The sequence below is a fragment of the Myxine glutinosa genome, chromosome 12, assembly GCF_964187855.1.
Source record: "Myxine glutinosa chromosome 12, kmMyxGlut1.1, whole genome shotgun sequence".
In the NCBI taxonomy this organism is placed as follows: domain Eukaryota; kingdom Metazoa; phylum Chordata; class Myxini; order Myxiniformes; family Myxinidae; genus Myxine; species Myxine glutinosa.
The window spans coordinates 67,867,853-67,886,999 of NC_136272.1; the positions used below are offsets into that span (position 1 = coordinate 67,867,853).

Sequence of the window (19,147 nt, forward strand, 5' to 3'; positions counted from 1 at the left end):
TACAGAGGTTTTGGGGTTGGGGGCATCTTGGCCCATCTTTCCCAACACAGACATCTTGCCATAACTGACTTCAACAGCCAAAAGCAGCAATAACATTTTGCAACAACAAATACGCCTCTTCACCTCCCGCCGCACTGCTACACCGCTCTTTCCCTTTTCTTCCTCAACAGAAATGAAAAGGAGACCGAACACCTTTTTGAGCAAAACAGAGTTCGACTTCAAAGCGAGGATAGAAAACCTGACGGACCCTCACGCTGCCTCGTCCATCGTTCACACACGACAACAAAAGGCCACCTCTGTCGAGGCACAATGGAGGGTCATCAGGGAGACAACAAAAGGCCGTGGACAACACGTGGAGAGCGACTCTCCACGGGGCGGTTCGTTCAGCCCAGGGCTAACCGACACGTGAACTCCATTGAGACGTCACATTTTCCAGGTCCACGTGGACCCCAAGACCCCTTTTACTCTGTTAGAGAAAAAAGCAATTCCAGTTGACACCAACATTAAACAGGCAAGAAACAAGTGTGTATCCATCGGTGACTTTAATTACTTGAATCATTTGGAGTCAATCGCGCGACTTTCCTAATTGTACCAATTACAGTATTTGGATGCAGAATATCACGGACCAGCGTGACATTAAAAAATATAATTAATGACAATATCCACTTCAAAGGTAGGAAGTGATCGAGTGCTTCTGAATACCCGAACTTGAATTACCTCCGCCTACTCCGCGCGCGAGGACTAACGAAGAAATCGATTCATTGATTTTTAAAAAAAACGATTCCGCCACGATTATGTGAAAATTGAAAACCTTAATTGATCGGTTTGGATATCGAAATGGCTTCGTGTGATCCAAGGAATGAACGATGATCATCCGCAACATGTTACAATCACACGAACCTGCTCCCAGGTCATCGGACGGTGAAAGGAAAACTCTTTAGGAGAAACTAATTCAATTCTTAATCGATTAAGTAAATATGGACGTGTCACGGCAATGACTACAGAGATGGACTGTGATCCTTTTCCCTGTGAGTACCATCGGGTATCCAAAGAATATCCAGTGTGACCGATGCAGGAGTCGTTTATAACGTAAGGTTCGACAGAGCTGGCAGGATGGCCTGGAGGAATGCAAACTGGCTTCGGTTTAAATCCCGACCCAGCTATAAACTACCATCCATGGGGTTTCACTCATCTCTAAGCTGTCTAACCTCCGTTTGAATCCAGACCCAGCTATAAACTACCATCCCGGGGGTTTCACTCACCTCCAAGCTGTCTAACCTGCGTTTGAATCCAGACCCAGCTATAACTACCATCCCGGGGGTTTCACTCACCTCCAAGCTGTCTAATCTGCGTTTGAATCCAGACCCAGCTATAACTACCATCCCGGGGGTTTCACTCACCTCCAAGCTGTCTAACCTGCGTTTGAATCCAGACCCAGCTATAACTACCATCCCGGGGGTTTCACTCATCTCAAATCGGTCTAGCCTGGGTTTGAATCCCGACCCAGCTTTAAACTACCATCCCAGGGGTTTCACTCACCTCCAACCTCTAAGCTGTCTAACCTGGGTTCAAATCCCGATACAGCTATAAACTACCATCCCGGGGGTTTCACTCACCTCCAAGCTGTCCAACCTGGTTTGAATCCCGACCCAGCTATAACTACCATCCCGGGGGTTTCACTCACCTCCAAGCTGTCTAGCCTGGGTTTGAATCCCGACCCAGCTATAAACTACCATCCCAGGGGGGTTTCACTCACCTGCAACCTCTAAGCTGTCTATCCTGGGTTTGAATCCTGACCCAGCTATAAACTACCATCCCAGGGGTTTCACTCACCTCCAAGCTGTCCAACCTGCGTTTGAATCCAGACCCAGCTATAACTACCATCCCGGGGGTTTCACTCACCTCTAAGCTGTCTAGCCTGGGTTTGAATCCCGACCCAGCTATAAACTACCATCCCAGGGGGGTTTCACTCACCTGCAACCTCTAAGCTGTCTATCCTGGGTTTGAATCCTGACCCAGCTATAAACTACCATCCCAGGGGTTTCACTCACCTACAAGCTGTCCAACCTGGGTTTGAATCCCGACCCAGCTATAAACTACCATCCCGGGGGTTTCACTCACCTCTAAGCTGTCTAGCCTGGGTTTGAATCCCGACCCAGCTTTAAACTACCATCCCAGGGGGGTTTCACTCACCTGCAACCTCTAAGCTGTCTATCCTGGGTTTGAATCCTGACCCAGCTATAAACTACCATCCCAGGGGTTTCACTCACCTCCAAGCTGTCCAACCTGGGTTTGAATCCCGACCCAGCTATAAACTACCATCCCGGGGGTTTCACTCACCTCTAAGCTGTCTAGCCTGGGTTTGAATCCCGACCCAGCTATAAACTACCATCCCAGGGGGGTTTCATTCACCTGCAACCTCTAAGCTGTCTATCCTGGGTTTGAATCCTGACCCAGCTATAAACTACCATCCCAGGGGTTTCACTCACCTCCAACCTCTAAGTTGTCTAACCTGGGTTTGAATCCTGATCCAGCTATAAACTACCATCCCAGGGGGGTTTCACTCACCTCCAACCTCTAAGCTGTCTATCCTGGGTTTGAATCCTGACCCAGCTATAAACTACCATCCCAGGGGTTTCACTCACCTCCAACCTCTAAGTTGTCTAACCTGGGTTTGAATCCTGATCCAGCTATAAACTACCATCCCGGGGGTTTCACTCATCTCTAAGCTGTCTAACCTGGGTTTAAATCCCGACCCAGCTATAAACTACCATCCCGGGGGTTTCACTCACCTCCAAGCTGTCTAACCTGCGTTTGAATCCAGACCCAGCTATAACTACCATCCCGGGGGTTTCACTCACCTCCAAGCTGTCTAACCTGCGTTTGAATCCAGACCCAGCTATAACTACCATCCCGGGGGTTTCACTCATCTCAAATCGGTCTAGCCTGGGTTTGAATCCAGACCCAGCTATAACTACCATCCCGGGGGTTTCACTCACCTCCAAGCTGTCTAACCTGCGTTTGAATCCAGACCCAGCTTTAAACTACCATCCCAGGGGTTTCACTCACCTCCAACCTCTAAGCTGTCTAACCTGGGTTCAAATCCCGATACAGCTATAAACTACCATCCCGGGGGTTTCACTCACCTCCAAGCTGTCCAACCTGGGTTTGAATCCCGACCCAGCTATAAACTACCATCCCGGGGGTTTCACTCACCTCTAAGCTGTCTAGCCTGGGTTTGAATCCCGACCCAGCTATAAACTACCATCCCAGGGGGGTTTCACTCACCTGTAACCTCTAAGCTGTCTATCCTGGGTTTGAATCCTGACCCAGCTATAAACTACCATCCCAGGGGTTTCACTCACCTCCAAGCTGTCCAACCTGGGTTTGAATCCCGACCCAGCTATAAACTACCATCCCGGGGGTTTCACTCACCTCTAAGCTGTCTAGCCTGGGTTTGAATCCCGACCCAGCTATAAACTACCATCCCGGGGGTTTCACTCACCTCTAAGCTGTCTATCCTGGGTTTGAATCCTGACCCAGCTATAAACTACCATCCCGGGGGTTTCACTCACCTCCAACCTCTAAGTTGTCTAACCTGGGTTTGAATCCTTATTCCAGCTATAAACTACCATCCCAGGGGGGTTTCACTCACCTCCAACCTCTAAGCTGTCTAACCTGGGTTTGAATCCCAACCCAGCTATAAACTACCATCGCAGGGGTTTCACTCACCTCCAACCTCTAAGCTGTCTAACCTGGGTTTGAATCCCGACACAGCTATAAACTACCATCCTGGGGGTTTCACTCACCTCCAACCTCTAAGCTGTCTAACCTGGGTTCAAATCCCGACACAGCTATAAACTACCATCCCGGGGGTTTCACTCACCTCCAACCTCTAAGCTGTCTAACCTGGGTTTCAATCTCGACCTAGCTATAAACTACCATCCCGGTGTTTCCCAAGTAGGGTGATTCATCATTGTGTGTGCTGTCCCTCGGATGGATGTCAAACAGTCATCCCGTCTACTGACATTAGTTGGTGGATGTTAAATATCCCAGTTTCCTTCACGAGCAGCAGGAAAGCTATCACTGGCACCCTGAACAAATTACAAATTACTGCTTTAACCAGCAGAGGGCACTGCATCAGCGGCACTGCTGTGCCCTCAGCCAATGATGCTACCCCGCATCGTCATGCTGCATACCAACGAAGAATAGGTTCTACAAAGGTATATTCATAACAATCCAAAACCGGTCAACGTTATAATATATACTAGCATGACTCGGCGCCTCACCACACGTCGTTTCAGAGGGATAGGCATCTTTGACTATTTTGGTGTCTTTTGGGTATTTTTGGTGTTTTGGGTCTTCAGGGCCATTTGGGTCTTCAGTGTCTTTTGGATCATCTGGGCCTTTAAGGGTATTTTTGGTCTTTGGGGTATTTTGGGTCTTCGGTGTCTTCAGGGGCTTTTGGGTCTTTTGTTTCCTCTGGGTCTTTAAGAGTCTTTGGGGGTATTTTGGTTCTTCGGGGTATTTAAGGGTATTTTGGGTATAAAGGGTATTTAAGGGTCTTTGGGTTCTTCAGGGTGTTTTGGGTCTTCGATGTGTTTTGGGTATTTGGGGTATTTTGGATCTTCGGGGTCTTTCAGGTCTTCGGGGTGTTTTGGGTCTTCAGGGTGTTTTGTGTCTTTGGGATGTTTTTGGTCTTTGGGTATTTTGGGTCTTCAGGGTCTTTTGGGTCTTCGGTATATATGTGTATATGTGTGTGTTTCATAACGACATAACGTTTAACATATTTCATATTTCATAACGACATAGCCATATACGTCTTTTGGGTCTTCAGTGTCTTTTGGGCCTTCAGTATCTTCGGGGTCTTTTGGGTCTTCGGCGTCTTCAGGGGTTTGGATCTTCAGTGTCTTTCGGTTCTTTTAGGTCTTTTTGGGTCTTCGGCACCGTTTGAGTCTTCAGGGTCTTTTGGATCCTCTGGGCCTTTAAGGGTATTTGGTGTGTTTTGGGTCTTTGGGGTTTTGGGGGTCTTTTGGGTCTTCAGGATCTTTAAGGGTTTGTGGTCTTCAGGGTGTTTTCGGTCTTCTGGTTATTTTGGGTCTTCGGGGTGTTTTGGGTCTTCTGGTTATTTTGGGTCTTCGGGGTATTTTGGGTCTTCAGGGTATTTTGGGTCTTCAGGGTCTTTCGGGTCTTTAATGGTATTTTGGGTATTCAGAGGTCTTGGTGGTCTTAAGGGTCGTCAAAGGTCTGAGGGTTCTCAGCAGTCTAAACGTAATTAAGAGGGTTAATTAAGAGGGTGGTAATTTTATTTGAAGACGAAGAAGACGTTTTCGTCGCATATAAACATAACGACATAACCATCTACGTTTGCTCTATTATAAGATTTCAAATTACAAGTATACGTAATTAGTAAATGGGAATATATAAACGTACTTGCTTTATTTGAATACCTGTCTGACACTTTTTGGTGTATTTTTGACTCTAGTGATTTATGTCGTTCCGAGAACATTTTGAACAGCCCATAGGCCCCATATGTACGGAAGGATATTTGAGACAAACCAAGGGAAGTAAGTGTTGGAAACAAGGGAGGAAGGGAAGAAGTTTCGGAGGGAGGAGGAAGAGGGGTGTTCAAAGTTCCACAATTTTGCCTTCCGTAAAACAGCAGGTGTTTTTACAGGTTATGTTTACTGCGAAGGGATTAAATAAAAGAAGAAGAAGAAACTTACACTATGTTGTTGAGCAATACATTCATTCATTTAACTCATTCATCAGATGCAACAAGCGGCACATTTAAGATCTCTGCCTTTACAGGTACTTACGCTACCTGTCATCGTTACCTTCATCCCTTATTTGACCGTCTCTGTCTATCGGATATGAGGATTATTTAATAATTTAAGTGATTCTTCACCATTGGGAGATTGGACCAAAAACTATACATTGCGGGATATCTCAAAAAGTTATGCATGGTTTTGGACGAAACTTGTTGGACATGTTGTGTGTTTGACAAGGAAGTATCGATTCAATTTTGGTGAAGATCTGAATATGGATTCGGATATGAGAATTATTTAATTTTTTTAAAGTGATTCTTAACCATTGAGTGATACGGCCAACCAGGTGGAGGTATGCTCTCTACTGAGTGCCGTTATAGTTAATATTGTTTTGGTGGAAATAACAGGCATAAATAACCATATAATACTCTTCCGATCGACAAAAACATTCTTGCTGTGATCAACGAACACCGTAAAGTGAACATGTTATCATTGCGTGAGGAATGGCTCCCTCCATCCGAAGTACATTTTAATCAAAACATGGTACTCTAATATCGAGTTTAACCACTTAACACGGTACTCCAACATTTATTGGACTCCAAACCTGGAAGTGTAACTGCAGCTCACTTGTCTATACGTGTATTATCAAAAACATGTCATAATGTATAATCTATTGTTAGCTCACCTGGACTTTACTCTGGTGAGCTTATGCGATCGAGCAGTGTCCATAGGTAAGTCAGTAAGTGAGTGAGTGAGTGAGTGACTGTGTAAATAGTTCTGTCATTATCACTTGAACCAAACACACGATGGTGATGAAATTTGGCCAAAAGCTGCATATCTGATGTCTAACGAAGGTGTATTGACCGCATCAAAATCTGCACTCATTAAGGGGGTCTGCAGGGGGGTGGGGTTTAGCCCCCCAAAAATAGGTATTGGCCGCATTCTCCGAAACTCCACACACGATTTTGATGAAACTTGACCACAAGCTTCATCACCCTTGATGTACCAAAGTTTGTTCACGACATTTAAAAATATCAGGGTCTATGGGAGTCTGTAGGGGGGGGTGGGGGGGGGGGGTTGAGTGACTTTTCCTCCTGATACAGGTGAGCTTCAGGACCCACGGTCCTATTTATTTTATAGACAATACCTCCTGGCCCTGTAGAATTTCTCCAGGAGCAGAGCTAAGGGCCGTATGAGGGGAATTTCCCCCTTCGGTATAATTTGGCCAAAATAACAAAGGTTGGAATGAGAAATGTCCTTAAGCCTTTAGCAGTGGCCATCTTTAAGGGCAAGTATTTTCAAAGTTTATGTTTCTTGGTAATTTTGACGCAACCGTTTCAAAACTTTGGTCAAGGATCGGGGAAAAGGTTTTTCAGCCGCAGTTATTATAATCCCGCATGACATCATGCCGTTCATCCGTTACACCTTCCTATAAAGTGATGCATGGGATTTTAGATGTTGATGTATCAGACTCTTCACAGAGCATTGTTGCTGCCGAAGCAGTCTCTTAGCGATGGTTATACTAGGTGGTTTGCCATTGCCTTCCCAGCGATGTTTGTCTGTACTCAATCCTGCAAGGAAGTAGGACGAGTGCGAACACAGAAAGACTTATGGTGGAACCAAAATGACCTTTACATTGAGTTTCGTTAAGTTTGAGTGTTCACCTTTAGTCACACTCGCACACCTAGAGGGCTTCAGATATATGAGAATGGCATTACAATTTTGTCCTCAAAATGGGATGTTAGAAAAAGGAATGCAGATACTTTCGGTCCAGGGACGACTCCATCGCACCTTCTGAAACCCGCTAAAGGACATTACCACCTATGGGGGGCTGTTTCGAGCATGAACACCCAAATGGAATTAAAGCCTGGGATTTAAAACAGTAAATAATCACAAGGGGGCATCAGCGAGTCTCAAAAACAGCACTAGCGGCAATGTCGGTATTTGCAGGGCATTGTGACCCTGAAGGCAAAAAGGAGATGCGTTTCTGATGAATCGTTCACTCACCCATAACTTGTGTCCAAACAAGTAACAAACAAAATAAAATCCTCAACCAACTGCTTAATTCCCTGAAAATGCATGCGAATACGCAATGGTTTTGAAGCAAAAGGATGGCCATATTGTATTGTAATATGTACCCGTATATCATTTGTCATTGTTTTTATACCTTGACATTGGAGTACAATGAATGGATGAGGACACAGCAGGACAAAAGGAAGAGCAGGGGGAGGGGGGGATGGGACACCAACAGTGGAGCTGAAGGTCAAGATAGAGGGAGGCGGACAAACTATGAGGGTGGAGAGGAATGGGATGGACAACATGGACACAGAGAAAACTCCCAGGAGGAAAAACTGGGAATTTGAAAGGAGGAGGGATTGGGGTGTGCGGAGGTGTGGAAGGGAGTGGAGTTTAACGAGGGTAGAAAGGATCATGGTTTTGGATTGGGGACGATCTGAGATGGTGGAAAAACAGCTGTCTTGAAGACCTGGCATATATATTGTTGCGGTTTTGAGTTTGTACAATAAAGGTTAATTTCCCCCTCATAGTTTAGTCACACAACAACACGTAGCCTCGCGATAGTTCAGTTATTTCTTAGTATGTGTAAGCATAGTCCTTTTCCTGTGTTAGTTTTGCGTTGAGTAGAATAATGAGAGTTAGGCCCTTTCTTGCCTTATGCCGCCTTTCATTGCCTTATGCCGCCTTATGCCGCCTTTGGCTTTTTGGCACAAATTAACACGAGGCAGGCCTGGCAAATCGAGGCAAGATCGAAAGAGGGCAGAGGAGAAGCCAACGGGAAGAGCGAGCCGCCAATCAGGGCTCAAATGGAGTGGCTGCGGCACTGCGTCACAAGGCGTGGTTAGAACATTCGAGAGAGCTAAGGGGGTTGGCCATATAACCCGTTGCGCGAAGCCCCCACCACAGTTCTGCGAAGAGGTGAGCTGAACCAAGTTCTGGTGGGAGAGGCGCTTGTGAGAGTTGAGTTATGGGAGAGGCGCTTGAGTGTTGAGCAAGTTACGAGTTCTGAAAGAAGACGCGCATGAACCAAGCTATAAGGCGCTCTTACAATGTAAACGCTCGGTTGAGCTTGAGGCAGAGCCTCTATTGGGTTACGCGAGTGAGAGCGCGCTGTTAATTAATCGCGCTGTGGAAAACCGCCAAGCCTGGCGAGAGACGCGTGCATTTCCCCCCCGCCTGCCTGATCTGCCCTTTGTTCGAGAGACGCGCTGCAAGGATCCCTCTCGCCGCCTGCTTGCCTCCATCGACGGACGTGCTGTGACCGGGGAGAGCCACGCCGGGCGGAGCCGTCCCTGGACAACCAATTCAGCGCGTGATCATCATCCTACCTTCATTTCCCCCTGTGAGTGTGATTGGGCCCGTGTCTGGGGTTAAAGTTAAGACTGTATAAGACTGCTCTGTGTCCCTTTGACTTGTACATACTAGTGTGAATAGTAATTAAACCTGTGTTCTTCATTTATTCGATGGTCCCCATCATTTCCATCATTGACTTAGCGTGGTATGAATAAAACCGCTCTAATCGGGTTCCAATACCAAGGTAACTGCACGGACCACGTGGTACGCAATCCGCTCGGTGTACTCAATTTACGCGTGGCTTGTGCGAGGCTTGATTCCCCGCTTCCGTGGCGGCGCAGGTATTTAGGTACGTGCGAACATCGTCCCGGAACCCTACCCTGCGTTTGCCCAGGAGGGGCTCTTCAAGTCTCTCGGTTGCGCCGACCCAAGAAGAACAAGGGGCTTAATCTCCCCTTGGTAAGGGCAAAGGAAGGGCAGCGAAAACCGTAACAAAAAAAAATAATATATATATATATATATATATATATATATATATATATATATATATATATATATATATATATATATATATATATATATATATATACAGTGGAACCTTGACTTACGAGTTTAATTCGTTCTGTGACCGAGCTCGTAACTCAATTTGCTCGTTTCTCAAATCAAATTTCCCCATTAAAATGCATTGAAATGCTATTAATCCGTTCCAGCCCGCCAAAAACCACACCAATGTTTTTTTTAAATATGCAGTATATATAAAAATATCTCGCGCTTTATATTTCACCTGTATGCAGCATACAAGTTGGCAGGATGGCCTGGACTGGAGGTACGCACACTTGACTCTAAACTGTCCAGCCTGGGTTTGAATCCCGACCCAGCTATAACCTGTCATGTCGGTGTTTCACAGGCAGGGTGATTCATCAATGTGTGTACCGCTAAACTGGGCGCCCCGTTTGCGTCCCATTAGTTGTTGGATGTTAAGGATCTCACCGTGTCTTCCACAAAGAGAAGGCGAGCTATCGCCGGCACTCTGAACAAGTTGTGGCCTGGCATGCTCTTCTCCTCTGCCGTTATATACGTCCTCCTCGGCATCTTTTTCCAGAAGAGCCCTGTCTCGTCACAGTTGAAGATTTGCTGGGGGATGTATCGTTCGGCTTCTATCAGTTCGGCAAAAGTTATAATAAAATCTTCAGCTGCCTTCACATCTGCCTCACGAAGTCGACAACACGCACACCTCGCTCATGTTTTTCGACGATTGCGTGTTTTATATCCAAGCACATCATCCTCTTCTTCTTCTCAGTACGGCCCTTGGCACTCAATTACTTAGGACCCATGGTTAAAACTAAGAAATTTTCCAAAATAACCAACATGCGAAAACAAAACAGCAGCGATATACGGCAGATATGCTTGCACGGCAAGATAACCACGTGACCGGAACCCACCTGGTGGCGGCTGGCGTAAGCTCCAAAATAACCAACATGCGAAAACAAAAGAGCAGCGATATACGGCAGATATGCTTGCACGGCAAGATAACCACGTGACCGGAACCCACCTGGTGGCGGCTGGCGTAAGCTCCAAAATAACCAAAATGCGAAAACAAAACAGCAGCGATATACGGCAGATATGCTTGCACGGCAAGATAACCACGTGACCGGAACCCACCTGGTGGCGGCTGGCGTAAGCTCCAAAATAACCAACATGCGAAAACAAAACAGCAGCGATATACGGCAGATATGCTTGCACGGCAAGATAACCACGTGACCGGAACCCACCTGGTGGCGGGTGGCGTAAGCTCGTAACTCAGATCTCGGCTCGCATCTCAAAGCAATAAACCGCCGGAGCGACGGCTCGTATCTCGGAAAACTCGTAAGTTGGTGCACTCGTAAGTCAAGGTTCCACTGTATATATATGTGTATATATATATATGTGTATATATATATATATATATATATATATATATATATATATATATATATATATATATATATATATATATATATATATATATATATATATATATATATATATATATATATATATATATATATATATATATATATATTTGCGGATATGGGATTTGCATCCATCCATATCCGCTTGTAAATATTCCCCTATTTCCTCAATACTTCCCAACCCTCCCCAATCCCCCATTCCCTAGTCCCATTTTCTGTAAACAACATTCTGTAGACCCGACCTCCCCCTATTTCCCCCATTAAATGTCGCATCCAGGTCCACCGCATCTCAAGTAGACAACGATAGGACATCTTGCTAGTTATTCTTAGTCTATGTCAGTTAAGGTTTCGTTTCCATTAATTCTGACCCTTCGTTGCACCAGAATGTGATTGTATGGCACCGTTAGGAAGTTTGGGACCTCCCAATACCTCCCCGCAGCTCTTCCTCACAGTTCTCTTCAACAACAACAACAACAACAACAAAGAGCGCAGGGAGTGCGCGTCCTCACTCCGGCTTGGTAGGAGTGGTGGGAGGACACCAGGCCTTCCCAACGAGCCGCCATCGGACATGTGCTCGACGGGGTTACCAAACAGGGGCTCCCTGTCGGCTCCTCGTCAAGGGCGGAGCCCGGTAACCCCCGCACCCAATGGAAGCGGCGGACCGGCCCCAGTTGGGGCGGAACCAACCAGCCGAGGGCGTGTCACTCCCCGCTGAGCATGCGCAGTGAGAGAGGTGACGTCAGAGATGCGCGCCGAGCTTGGAGCAAGCAAGACCACCTCCGAGCGCTGTGAGACCTCCCTGCATCTTGGAACCGTGCTTTATCCTGTCCCCGAGCCAAGGTGCACCTTGTGCCATCGACCTACCTGTCCATTCCTGCCATCAATCCCTGTGTAAGTCTACCTTGTCCGTTTGTCCGTGGTCTGTCTGGGAATAGATAAGACTGTATTTAAGTGCCCATCTCTTCTGTGTCTTTACCTCACTCTGCCTTGTAATCTACCCCCTTTTCTCCACCACTGTAATTATACCCTCCTCCGGAGGTCTTGAGAACTGTACCCCCCTTGCGTCGTTTCCTCTTTCCCAGTCGTCGTGTCCTTTCTATCATTGATTTGGCATAGCGCGATTTGGCCAACGTCTGGGTGAATCGGGTGAGTCGGGAAGAAACGGGGAACAACTGTTCGGCCGCGGTTACCTCCGCTCGGTAAATAACATCCAATCCGCGGTCCGTAACAATTGGTGTCGGGGAGTGAGATACGAGGCCCGAACCAAATTTTTAAAAACAGCTAGACAAAATTTGGTCAAAATTACAAAGTACCGAAATTGCTTTTGTTTTACAAAAACCCGAATTTTGAAAGTCGCGCTATGGGAGATCAAGACGGCTGGGTTCCGGTAGAGGAGAGTGAGGCAGGGTCGATCCAGGACCAAATTGAGGGACATGAGGAGAGCGAAGCAGTGAGGGCGGCAGGTTCGCAAAATGGCGGCGCTAGGCATGGGGAAGAGGAGCGCGAACAACAGGTCGGCGCCGCGCAGGGGATTGCGGTAGCGGTACCCATGCCGCCGATGGACATGCAAGGCCTCATGGCGCAAATAGGGGCCCTGTTGGCCCAGAATAGCGAGAAATTAAGGGATGACATGGGAAACCAGATCGGGGGTTTAAGGAATGACATGGGGTCCAATAGCGAGAAATTGAGGGAGGACATGGGGGCCCAGATCGGAGGGTTAGGGAGTAGAATAGAGGGATTAGGAAACAAATTTGAGGGGTTAGACAATAGATTAGGGGAAATACAGGAGGGGTTAACGGGGGTAGATAACAGAATGGCCGCTCAAGAGAATCAAATGGAAGGGATGAAAAATGGGTTAGAGGGGTTAGAAAACAGTATGGAAGGCAAATTGAGGGACATGTGGGACCAAGCGGAAAGGGAAGTTAAACAAATGGGGCAGCAGATAGAGGGGGTCAGAATGGGGGTAGAAACTAAATTGGATGCTCACAGGGAGGAAATGGAGCAGATGAGGGTGGCATCTGGGCAGGAGATTCAAGTGATGGGAGGGGAGATCAGAAGAGGTGTGTGAGGAGGTCGGAGGAGTGCGCGAGGAGGTGAGGCACTGTGAGGAGCGCATGGAGAAGGAGGTGAGAAAGGGGACTGTAAAATTGCAAGGTGGTATAGAGGAGTTGACGCTGGGAGTAGAACAGCTGACAGTGGGACAGACGGAGTTAGTGGAGCAGGTTCAAAGGAACACTGCGGTACTAGGAGGGTTAAAAGCGACACAAAACGACATAAAAAATGACTTGATAGCGACACAGAGGCAATGTCAGATGGTTACGTGAGGGACTGACAACGAGGTTGGACGAGGTGACAGAGGTAATGGAGACGAAGGACCGGCAGGTGAGGCCGCACATAGAAACGGTCAAGGTAGCCTTAGAGGACGAACTTGAGGAGACGCACCGGGAAATAAAAGAGGTGAAGCAGAAATTAGAAGAAGTGGAAGAAGGGGTGAGCGAAATTAAGAAGCGACGGAGAGGGGATAAGAAAGAGATAAAAGAGGAAGTAAAAGAATTGGTCCAAAGTCTGTGTTCGGATCGTGATGATGTGCTCATTAACCGGATGAGGGATTCGCAGGTGATGGAGGAGAAGCGAAGAGAAAGAGGACCCGGTGTAAGTGGTGACCAAAATGGTCGTGCGTATGATGCGCCAGGTGATTTAATAAGCTTGGGGGTCGAGATGGACCCGGATGTTCGTGAGAGGCCAAGAGTGAGGTGTATGGCTGGTCCGGAGTGTATGGAACGAGGGTGCGAGCGAGAGGGTCCGGTGACGGGAGAGTGTGCGCAAGAGTGTGCGCGAGAAAGATGTGTAATGGACAGGTGCATGAGGAAAGAGTGCGCTGTCGAGAGTAAGGGTGAGTGCGCTGTCAAGAGTGGTGGTGAAAGTAGTGAGAGTGACACGGAGCGTGAGTTGGTTGTGACAGGTGAGAGAGGATGTACACCTGGAATGGAAGGATGCACACCTGGAATGGTAGAGCGTGTGTGGGAATGCACACTTGAGTTGGTCGTGAGGCACGTGGTTGGGTGTGCGAGTGAGAGCACACCTGTGATTGTCACAGAGGAGGTGACCGAGGAGGGGGCGCGAAGAGGTGTGTTGGTGAGGTGTGCGAACGACGAATGTGTGCCAAGGTGTTCGGTGGTCAGGTGTGTGACCAAGTCTGTGAGCGGAATGAGTGTACCTGGGTGTGTTAGAGAAGGTGCAATGACGAGGAGCATGGGAACAGCTGGATGTTTGAGCAAGGAACGGGCTGCGGGGTGTAAGCATGCAGGTGAGGCATCGACGGTAACCGGGTTAGAGGTTAGAACGACTTATAGCCGAATCGGGCCCTCGGTGCGCGTCGGGCAGCTTCGCGTGCCGCGAGGACCAGCGGGGATCCGAACCACGGCGGTTTCGAAAGAACCGCCGTACACGATCCACGCCGGGCCGCGCTTTGAACGGCCGCGTCCGTGCTCCATTAAGCGGAGCGGGCAGCCCGATAGGAAGGGTCGTCATGGCGACCCCTTTTTGTTGAGGCGTTCCGGCAGGTCGAGATCGGGCCATGGGATGGCTCCGTGCCGAGGTGGTGCGTGGGATCTCGGCCCGGGTAAGCGTCCTTCCCTGCATCGAGTGTCGGACGCATCCAGCCGCCGGCACCAAAGAACCCGCATTCATTGCTCGGCTGTACGAAACCGAGCTTTAGAAGTGAATTGGCGCACCAAGAGGATCTAGTAAGTAGACGGGTGATGATGTTAGTGTTTTGGACCCAAAATTAGAAAAAGGCAAAATTTGATGATTGGCAAAGGATTGGCAGTAATGATTGGCAGATGATGGGTAGTGATTGGCAAATTTTTGATTTGTTGAAATTTGATGTGCAAAATTGGTAGTGGGAGATGCCCGATGTGGTGGGATGGCAACTCTGTCATCCCTCACAATGGGGGCAAATGCGCTATAGTTTATGGGGTGGCTATGACAACCGAGCCAGGGAGGGCTTGGTTATATTGATAGGGACTGGAGGTGACTATAGGTGACAAGATTTAAGTAAGAGACTTGGTACCTGTAGTGGGGACGTAGTAGCTTAGTGTTTGATAATGACGTGGGAGCGCTGAGTGTAAGGGAAGACGGAGGAGCGCGAGTTTTAGAAGGGAGTAGACAGAGCAGATGATGCAGTATGAATGGAAGTGCTGGTGAGCAGCTTCAAATGAGGCATCGGTGAGGCAATGCTCCGAGGTGTGTGTGAGTGTACAAGTGATGAATGAGAGAGCATTGCGGATGAGTGTCATGGTGAGTAGTGAGTGTTGTGGATCAGCGCGAATGCGCTTGGGGGAGAGAAGGGTGCAGGCGGCACCAAGTATGAGAGCACAGGTGTGCAAGTACAGGTGTGTGGAATATATGGAGCAGAGAATGAGTGGTGTGGAGAGAGTTGGAGTAAGTGGTACGGAGTGGTGTGCGTGGTGCGAAGGTGTGGATGGGGGAAGAGTGGGCCCTTTTCACGAGTACCCGGGGAGGGTAGTTTAAAGAGTAGTTAGAAGGTATAGGTAAATTGTGGTTGGATATTGGCATTTGTGGTGCGGTTGCAGAATGGTATTGTGGATGGGTGCATTGGTGTGGTGAAATTGGCTGGTCGTGTGGCCTGTTAGTATGAGTGTGAATGGTTGGGCACTCCGCCACTGTTAGATGTCGGCCAGGTGAGGCCGCAGGTGGGCTCTGGGAGCCGTTAGTGTCAGTGGGTGCCTGAGGATCCCGGGTGTGGATCGGGCAGCCCGTGCCAGAGAGGGCACCGAGGGGGTGAGAGTGTGAGAGGGCCTTCCCCAGTTAGTTAGGTTAGGGTGAGGAGCAGGTGAGCTCGGTAGGCAACAACAGTGGTGGAGGTGTGCAGGTGGGCGGACCAGCTGGGAGCGTCACACGACCCAGCCACCGAAATTGTGCGGGAGCACCGAGTGTTGAATCGGGGAGTGAGACCCAAACTGATGGTGTGCACCACAGATGGTCAATGGGATTTTGGTTCTTCGAAACACATAGAGTAATGAGGGCCAATGGTTTGGCAGGAGAAAGACCCCAGGTAATGTAAAGTTGTTAAAGTCATTTAGGAAATAGTTAGGATTGATGAACCTGTCGCACCATACGCAGCCACTTACCTGAGGTGATGATTATGACTCCACACCTGTGTTTTCTTTGTTTTGTGTTGCAGGAAATGAGAATTGCTGTTTGGATTTGTGAGACGCATCACGACGTGGATGAGACATTGGGGTGATTCCATCTCTCCCTCCTTAGGAGGGACTGATGATGAATTGGTGATGGCAAATTTTGATGAGAGTTGGAAATGGCAAATTTGATTGGTTAGGGGGGAGAGAAGACGAATTTGGTTTATGGGAGGAACGGGGAAGACAGTAGGGACGTTTGTTGATGTGTAAAGTAGATGTTTATGGGTAGTGTTGTGTTTTGTGGATAAAGTAAGGGGTAAGGGGGGGGCAATGTAGGTTACCTGGTTGGGGGGGGGGGCGTACGGTAGGAACGTACCTGTCTCACCTGGTTCCCATGTGCCCCCAGTGTGCATTACCTTATATTGCATGCACTTTTGCGCCCTTACCACCTTACTCACCTGTCTTCTTTTGTCTCCCACCTCCGAGGATCTGGCTTTGGGGCAGAGAGAGAGGAGAGAGAGGTGCTGGCTCCACAGTTGTGGGCCTGTACTTCCGCTGCTTGCTCCCTGGATCGATACACCATATGGACCGCAATTTTTGTGGCCGCCCACAATGGACCGCAGTTCTTTTGCGGTCAAGCACCACCCGTTGATGGACCTCTGGGTCAACGTGGCACGTATGCCATACAGGTGAACCACTTTTAGTTGGCCCCTGACGGCCACAATGAAGAAATGGACGCGGTTGGCGCCTTTCTTTATTTCTAAAGAAGCCAGAAGGCCAAGTGCACTCCATGAAGGCAAGACCAGCGGCAGAACATCGGCCGGCTGCGACACCACCGGTGACCATGGACACTTGATTGTGCATTTTTATTGAACACTTTATTGGTGCACCGGATGGTGCTGACTGTGCATAATGGGGTGGTGCTTTTGGTGCTTGGAAGGGGTGCTCTGCACATTATTAAAGGCCGTAGGGCCACAGGGCACTCGTGGGTTGGTGTATCGATGCTGGCATGCGTGCTGTGCTCTCCCTATGCATAACATCTGCATGTGTTCCTCAAAGAACAGGTCCTGGATCGTAGTGTAAATATCAGTGTAGTCTTGTATAAATGATGCTCCCTACCGGCTGTATGTTTAGTTTGAGGATGCTTTCCGCGATTCGGTTATCCTGTGGGTGTGTTTCTGTTAGGAGAAGGGTGCAACGTCGCAGGGGGACATATTTACTCATTTGTGAACATCTGTAAAACTGTCGCACTCAGGGTTGAGTTAATAGTAGCGGGAACTACATCTGAGTGCCACACTAAAGTAGGTAAAAATTTATCGGGTCGGGTTGCCCGGAGGTCGAGCAGGGTGCAGTGTTGCGGATATTGGATTTGCATCCATCCATATCCGCTTGTAAATATTCCTCTATTTCCTCAATACTTCCCAACTCTCCCCAATCCCCCATTCCCTAGTCCCATTTTCTGTAAACAACACTCTGTAGACCCGACCTCCCCCTATTTCCCCCATTAAATGTCGCATCCAGGTCCACCGCATCTCAGGTAGACAACGATAGGACATCTTGCTAGTTATTCTTAGTCTATGTCAGTTAAGGTTTCGTTTCCATTAATTCTGACCCTTCGTTGCACCAGAATGTGATTGTATGGCACCGTTAGGAAGTTTAGGACCTCCCAATACCTCCCCGCAGCTCTTCCTCACAGTTCTCTTCAACAACAACAACAACAACAACAACGAGCGCAGGGAGTGCGCGTCCTCACTCCGGCTTGGTAGGAGTGGTGGGAGGACACCAGGCCTTCCCAACGAGCCGCCATCGGACATGTGCTCGACGGGGTTACCAAACAGGGGCTCCCTGTCGGCTCCTCGTCAAGGGCGGAGCCCGGTAACCCCCGCACCCAATGGAAGCGGCGGACCGGCCCCAGTTGGGGCGGAACCAACCAGCCGAGGGCGTGTCACTCCCCGCTGAGCATGCGCAGTGAGAGAGAGGTGACGTCAGAGATGCGTGCCGAGCTTGGAGCAAGCAAGACCACCTCCGAGCGCTGTGAGACCTCCCTGCATCTTGGAACCGTGCTTTATCCTGTCCCCGAGCCAAGGTGCACCTTGTGCCATCGACCTACCTGTCCATTCCTGCCATCAATCCCTGTGTAAGTCTACCTTGTCCGTTTGTCCGTGGTCTGTCTGGGAATAGATAAGACTGTATTTAAGTGCCCATCTCTTCTGTGTCTTTACCTCACTCTGCCTTGTAATCTACCCCCTTTTCTCCACCACTGTAATTATACCCTCCTCCGGAGGTCTTGAGAACTGTACCCCCCTTGCATCGTTTCCTCTTTCCCAGTCGTCGTGTCCTTTCTATCATTGATTTGGCCAACGTCTGGGTGAATCGGGTGAGTCGGGAAGAAACGGGGAACAACTGTTCGGCCGCGGTTACCTCCGCTCGGTAAATAACATCCAATCCGCGGTCCGTAACAATATATACACATGTGTCAACCCAATCTGTAACTTATAATAAGTAATTATTGGAATAATTAAACAATTAATTTATTAATTGATTAATCAATAAATCAAAGATACTCTTTCCAGCCAAATCACATGGTCTCAAAAGGTGCCTGAGATATTGCCCAGTATGAGAAAGGAAATGAATAAGTACTTGATTAATAGATAATAATTAAGTAATCCATCAATTAATTGATAATCAGAAAACAAAAAATAATGTTTTTGCCAAAGCACGTGCTCACTATTGTGCCCAAATTTCAGCTTCCTAGCTCAAAGGATGGCTGAGATATCGCCCGGACAAACAAGAAAGAAAACAAGAAACAGTTTCCACTCCAGAGTTCTCCCTTTCAGCGCATGTCATCACCAGGCCCTCTTCGGTGCCTGGTGATGACGCCACGCAACGCCTGGAGATGGAATAGGAAAGGAGCAATGTACAACAAAAAACCTCAATCGATATCTAACAGGAGGTTGGT

General features: G+C 48.2%; 1 protein-coding gene across 2 annotated transcripts in view; it reads right to left on the reverse strand.

Annotated features, from left to right (window-relative positions):
- Window positions 1-19,147, reverse strand: part of SKAP2 (src kinase associated phosphoprotein 2) — a 308,716-nt gene that overhangs the window by 174,396 nt on the left and 115,173 nt on the right. The gene's annotated exons all lie outside the window — the stretch shown is intronic.